The following is a 6,000-nucleotide window of genomic DNA, read 5'->3' as shown; positions in this document are numbered from 1 at the left end:
TACTACCAAATTATTTTGCAGCTTTTCATCTCCTCCCACCCCATCCCTATCACATCCAGCTTGCAAAACACCAAGACAGATGGAGAAGAATATTTAGACTTGCCCAGGGTATACTGTTTCTGAAAGAGCTCTGGCATTAACAGCAGGAAAGATGCTTCTCTTCCTTGTCCCAGCTATACTCTGGACATAGATCCATAGGTGCAGCTGACAAGTCTCTTATGGGGTCTAAGAGGGAAAAGATATCTCCAGAGGCTGAAGCCAACTCAGCATACCTTCCTGCAAAGGGAAGTGGCTTCCCGTAGGAGAATGTAGCAAGAGAAAGGTACAAGGAAAAAATAGAGGCAAAATGCTTTCACTTCCAGACTCTTAATATGACTTTACTCCTCAGTTTCGCTACTTCCCTCCAAGTTTATATGAAAAAAAAGCAAACAAACAAATCAATTAATGAAAAACAAACAAACAAACAAACAAAAAAACAACTCTGGGGTTGGATTTGAGGGGGAGTGAGATAGGAAAACCAGTTACCCACCCTGACACTGAATGCCAAGCTCTCGCACTGTAAAGCATACTGCTGTACAAAAAAAAAAAGGGAGTTAATGCAGTGTATTACACTGAAGGGATCCCATATTAGCCAGGCTTGGCCAGCTGCACTGCTGTTTCCATCTCTGTGACCACCACCAAAACTTGCAGGCTCCTTGTCTCTAGGAGACTGTAAATAGTCGGCTGGACTCAACGCTCCCATCCCAGCACCGCGTTCTCCACCGAGCAGTGAGGCACGCTCTGTTTTCTGACACCTCTCCTCCCATGACAGATTTAGGCAGCTTGGGTCATGTACTACCAGCTGGTTACTGACATGAGACTCCTCCTAGGCAAAAGATCTGTCTACAGCATTTACATGTGGGAAGATGTGTTTCTAATTCCTCCTTTCAAGGTCTTCTTGAACACTACCCTCTGCTAGTTGTTGGGTTTGTCCTCTGCAGCGTCTCCCAGCAATCCACGTCAGGCAATATGAAAGTGAAATGAAAGAGCACTGTAAGAAGCCACCCGACCGGCAGCAGATCAGCTTGTCACTTAGCATAGAGCAGGACAGCCCTGCTGGGCGAGCAGCGTGTCACTCGCTGCGCCTGGCTTTGTGGAGGGGCTATGCCACTTCCCCGCGCTACTCAGTACGTGTCAGCTCTAATCAAGTGTGTGATGGTATTACCCTTTAGCACTTGTAGCCCACCAGGGATTATCACCATGAGCTTCTGCACTGAGGTTTCTGAAGAGTGCAGGGGCAAGTTGCCGGGATGTCAGAGAGCCGTACAGAGAGCGTAAGTCACTGCGGTGGGAAACAGGCACTTCTTGTCTTTCCTATTGAAACGTGTGTATGAGAGAGAGAATGGGTAACAAAGCCTGCTTGTTGTGCTTTCCTAAGCAAGACATACAAAACCTATTATTTATAGAATGAAATATATAAGCTTAACCTATGTATCTGTCAGTTCTTTGTTTTGTTTTTTTATCAGTCAGGAATTTAAAAAAAATCTGCTTCCTACACCAGCTGAGTTTATACAAGTAATATGTTTATTTAGTGATGTTCCAAATGAAGATTGCTCCCCTTTCCAAGCTATTAATAAATGGAAACAAAGTTTGGGCAACATCGTGTTTTTAGAAGGTATGAGATTTCAGGGAAGAAGGGAGAGGGATTTTAGGACATTTTATTTACACTTAAGGAAAGCAGGTTCTATTCCAGCTTGCTCTGAACACACAGAGGCTGTTTTAACTGTTTGCTGTTGTTCCTGTTGTTTGTAACCAAATACCACCAGCAGATGAAATCTTTTGATACCTTACTGTTGCTTCTAGACAGCTTATCCTCCCTGACTGCAGAAGTCAACATCAAAAGTTTATGCAGAAGTTTAGGTCCAGCTGTGAAAGGCTCAGATTTTTTTAAAGGAAAAAAGAGAGAGAGAGAGAGAGAGAGAGAGAGAGAGACGGAAAGAAAGAAAGAAAGAAAGAAAGAAAGAAAGAAAGAAAGAAAGAAAGAAAGAAAGAAAGAAAGAAAGAAAGAAAAAGAAGGAAAGAAGGAAAGAAGGAAGGAAGGAAGGAAGGAAGGAAGGAAAGAAGGAAGGAAGGAAGGAAGGAAGGAAGGAAGGAAGGAAGGAAGGAAGGAAGGAAGGAAGGAAAGAAAGAGAAAGAAAAAGAAAGAAAGAAAGAGAAAGAAAAGAAAGAAAAGAAAGAAAGAAAGAAAGAAAGAAAGAAAGAAAGAAAGAAAGAAAGAAAGAAAGAAAGAAAAGAAAGAAAGAAAAGAAAGAAAGAAAGAAAAGAAAGAAAGAAAGAAAAGAAAGAAAGAAAAGAAAGAAAGAACGAAAGGAAGGAAGGAAGGAAGGAAGGAAGGAAGGAAGGAAGGAAGGAAGGAAGGAAGGAAGGAAGGAAGACACTGTCCCCTACATCAAAATGAAAATCAGGATACAGATGCACAGAAGTGCAACATTTCATTTTGCAGCAGTTGTCACATAATATTTACATTTTTTATTTATGAACCACCGTTTTTGGAGCACATGTTCTTGTTCACTTCATATCATATGTTGCCAAATGTCCATGGAGCCTCCTCAGGTTTTGGATGTGTGCAGGCAGTTCTAGCTAGCAAAAGCTATTTGAAAGGAGCCAGAAAAGTGGTTCACACACTCCTGAATATATATATTGAACATTTCTTTGCCAAACACTAGCCTAAATAGAGCCATGTTGTAATAAAACCCAAGAACTTATTAATTCTCAGAGTGCAGAAGCAGGTGCTGTAAGTCTGCTACTTCTGCAGCTTTGGTTTGTACTTGTCTTGTGATAGATTTTCCTACTCTTTTTTAACTCTTAGGGCAAAACTTTTCCAATACAGAGTGATGAAGTGAGCTGTAATTAGCAAGGGAACTCAAGAAGTGAGGATATTAAATTCACACCCCCAAGCCACCAAAAAAATGCCTACCTCTCCACAGTTAGTACATAAGCCAGTGAAGGGGAGCAGGGACATCCACCTGATTAAGATCCAGTGGCCTACATTTTTGCTTAAGAGAAGTGCTGGTGCAGTAACCTGAACCTCATCCTATTTTCCCAGCTCTCTGCCAGTGCAGTCTGCTCAGTCTAACATCTTGGTGGTGCACATTGCTCAGCTCCCTGCCTGCATCTCTGCAGTGATGCAGCTCAGAGTGGTGGTAGCACAACAAGAGGTGCACAAGCTCTTCTCTGTGAGGAGAAGTTTCCATTTTTCCTGTCCAGAAGAAAATCCATGCACAGGTGTGGGGTGCTTGTTTGTGAGAGAGTGCTAGAGAGTTATAATGTGTACTGTATAAAAAGTCAAGCAAAAAGTCTCATATAAGAAGCAAGCAGGATGAGGGAGGATTTAGATACGGGATGAAAATTGTAAAACTGGCTTTTATGATGCTATTTTGTTTCCATGGGAGGGAGAGACTACTCTAATGATTTTGTATCAGAGGCAAACGAAATATAAGTAAGTAAGCCTTACTACATTTATTTTTCGAAAAATAGCTGAACTTTCTTCACAACAAAAGTCCTCAATCCTTAAAGAAAGTCAGTACGCAAAGGCATCTCAGTTTCTGACTCATATACATAATTATTTCATTGAAATAGCATATGTCATCAATAAGGCTGCTTTTGCCTACTACAATATTGGTCTGTTAGACTATTTTTTAGTATAAAGATATGACCTGCATGTTACTTCTCCCATAACAGCAATGCAGAGCAATGCAGAGACCATGTTTGAAATCAGCCAATTTCAAACAGATCTGAGAGACCAGAAGCTTCTGAGACATTAGGTTGCTACGTATGTTATGAAAACAAGCAGCTAGGCAGAGAAAAACTCTCCCTGTGAGCACTTTCAATGCAAGAAAGGCAGCAGCAACACCGCATTTATTAAACAGCACAGAGATACCACAGGGATGCTCTCACCTCCACAGGAAACAAGTCTTTTGGGCCCACTTCTTAAGAAAATATAGGTAATCTCTGCTCACCTGTTACATGGCAGGTGCCCTCTGTACTGTGAGGACTGGGACCATCCTGGGAGACAGGGGGTCCCGAGATGTGCAGAAACCCACCTTCATAGCAGGCCACCTGGAGCCACACAAGAAAGGCAAAGGGAGATTGGAGCTGAACAGGGGTGCAAATGTATACACCAGTCACTCAAAAGGCCCTCAGCATCCCAAGAAACAGAACTACCACATAGTACTACTCACAAAACAAACAAACAAGCAAAATAAACAAAACAACAACAACAAAACACTAAATCTGTTTCAGGTTCTTCTGGGAAGAACAAAAAGCAAACCTTGCCCAGCATAAAAGGACCTGAGAACCAAACCCATACTCACATAAGCTTTCCCTCCAGCTACAAAGCAGCTTGGTTACGCTCAGTTAAGGAAGGCACAGCTGGCAGACTGGGGAACTTCTGCACTCCCAGTTTAAGCAAGTCCTCACAAGGATAAGTGAATAAAATGGTATAATTTTTCACACCGCGCTATACTCTCCCTCTGCTAGCCCTCCCTCCCCCAGTTTTAGACAGATGAGTCTCACCCAGCTTCTCACCACTCTCTTTGCATTTAGATTCCTAATTAGGCAGAGCTGGGGCTCTCCTCTCCAGTGGAACAACCCAAGCAAGTTCAGCACTGCTCTTTCCCTGCTTGTAGCCTGGACTCTAACCCTTCCAAGGGTGTAAGGTCTGTAACAAAGTTTGCAATGTTTTAACTGCATTTCTGGTGCCCCTTGTATTGCATCTAATCCTCCTGTAATTTTTAACTATTGAAATTCTTGGTGTGGGAGAAAAATACCTGCTGCAAATCTTGATGTTTTCTGTTTGGTAACAAATTTTTAACATTGCATTAAATTTTGAAGAAAAGGAACATTTGTTCTTCAGCATACTTATTCATGCACATGAATAAAATCAATGTATTGATATGAAGGGCATGTGGCTAATGTTATTCACAAACACAATGAAAATGGAAGTGTTCAGTTGGCTATCATTACATAAAGGATAAAGGGTCCAAGAGGAAAAAGACTTGAACCACTCATATCCTGCACAGAAGTCTTTTATTCTTTTTGCTGTTGGCCTCAAAAAAAAAAAAGTAAGGGGAAATAAAACAAAAACCACTATTTCTGTTCATCCCACAAAATATAACACACCACGAGCTTGGGTGAAATCTATTATTCCCAACCCCTCCTTTTGCAGGCACTAGGTGTTGCCATAAATCCCTGTGTCTGACTGATGGGGTAAAGACAGCTTTTCAACCTTCATTTCATGTTGCCTGACTTTTACAGCTTTAAAAATTATGTCAATATTGCCTTTGCAGTATAATATTTTTGTAGTTCTCCTCGGGTCTATTCTAAGTTTGCTTAAAGATAAAGGAGCCGATAATTAATTTGCGCAAAAGAAAAGGCAGATCCCTAAATCCTTTCCTGTTGGAAAGCAAACTGAAGTGTGTGCTTAGTAGTGGTGGTAGTTAAGGGGTTTCTCATGTTCCTCCTTTTCCCATGAGGAAGAAGGTGATTTGTAAAAGTCCTTATTATATAGGAGGATCCACTTACTGTGTTTGAGGACATGAATTCAATCCCAGGCTATGAGTTTTAGCATTCTTGTAAAGATACCCTTATTAGCACTGCTTATGAGCTGCTAGAATAAGGTGTTTATGAAGCAAAGCCTAGAAGCCTCCATTTCAATTGCTCAACATCAAACATCACATTTCTAATAGTCACATTTAACCCAGAATTATGGAACATTATCCTTTAGCTATCCATTAAGCCAGCCAGAGAGGTAGGCATCCTAGCAAACTGGCCACTACCCTTTCCTATGGCTTGTTTTGGATGCAATACAAATGCCAGGCATTGAGAAGCAGAGCTTTCCAAAATTGTTCTGAACAAGAAAATTAGATGCTGAAGGCAACACTACCTTTTCCACTGCCTTCAGAAAAAGCTGCTGCTGGAGCCTCACTTAAGACAAACAACTCCTACTGCCTACTACTGGCC

General features: G+C 41.5%; 1 protein-coding gene across 2 annotated transcripts in view; it reads left to right on the top strand.

Moving 5' to 3' along the window:
* Positions 1-958: 958 nt before the first annotated feature.
* The window catches only part of CLDN14 (claudin 14), a 29,605-nt gene continuing 24,563 nt past the window's right edge, over positions 959-6,000 (top strand). The window contains exons 1-2 of one of the 2 annotated variants that reach the window (XM_083820001.1): positions 959-1,313; positions 4,585-4,697. The gene's annotated coding sequence lies outside the window, so the exon portion shown is untranslated. The remainder of the gene's footprint in view (positions 1,314-4,584; positions 4,698-6,000) is intronic. The other variant, XM_083820002.1, reaches the window with a different exon arrangement.

Source organism: Anser anser (genome assembly GCF_964211835.1).
Source record: "Anser anser genome assembly, chromosome: 1".
Classification (NCBI taxonomy): Eukaryota; Metazoa; Chordata; class Aves; order Anseriformes; family Anatidae; genus Anser; species Anser anser.
Note: the sequence above shows the minus strand (reverse complement) of the source record. Positions and strands in the feature narration are given on the sequence as shown.